Consider the following 604-nt stretch of genomic DNA (forward strand, 5'->3'; position numbering starts at 1 on the left):
AATATATCCCAGAATAAAAAAGAAAAAAAGGAGAGGTTGGGAGCTTCAGTCACCCACCAGCCCGAAAACGGCCCTCAGCCCCCACCCAAACTGGCCAGGCACCCCAGTGGGGACCCTCACCCTGAAGAGGGTGTGCCCACCTGCAAACAGCCATCAACCCCTCATCCAGGCTGGCCACTGGTGAGGTTTAGCGTAGGTCTATAATATAGATCAAGTAACCGAATACAGGGAGAAATAGGTAAATCGATAAATGTGATTTTAAAAAAACCGTAAGTATATACGTCTGAATTTTCACCCTCCGGGAAGTGCAAGGACTGAGCCGGCTGTCACATAGACACGGGGCTTCCTTCCGCAGGAGCTGGGGGGCGTGGGCGACTAACACACGTGTGTCCCTGTCCCCAACGTGTGTCCTGTCCCCGACGTGTGTCCTGTTACCCTGCGTGTCCTGTCCCCGACGTGTGTCCTGTCCCCGACGTGCAGGGAAGACCACGCTGATCAAGGCTCTGACGGGTGACGGCGCCATGCAGCCCCGGGACCAGCTGTTTGCCACCCTGGACGTCACGGCCCACGCGGGCTCCCTGCCATCCCGCCTGTCCCTCCTCTA

This window comes from Myotis davidii, unplaced genomic scaffold (genome assembly GCF_000327345.1).
Source record: "Myotis davidii unplaced genomic scaffold, ASM32734v1 scaffold1309, whole genome shotgun sequence".
Taxonomy (NCBI): domain Eukaryota; kingdom Metazoa; phylum Chordata; class Mammalia; order Chiroptera; family Vespertilionidae; genus Myotis; species Myotis davidii.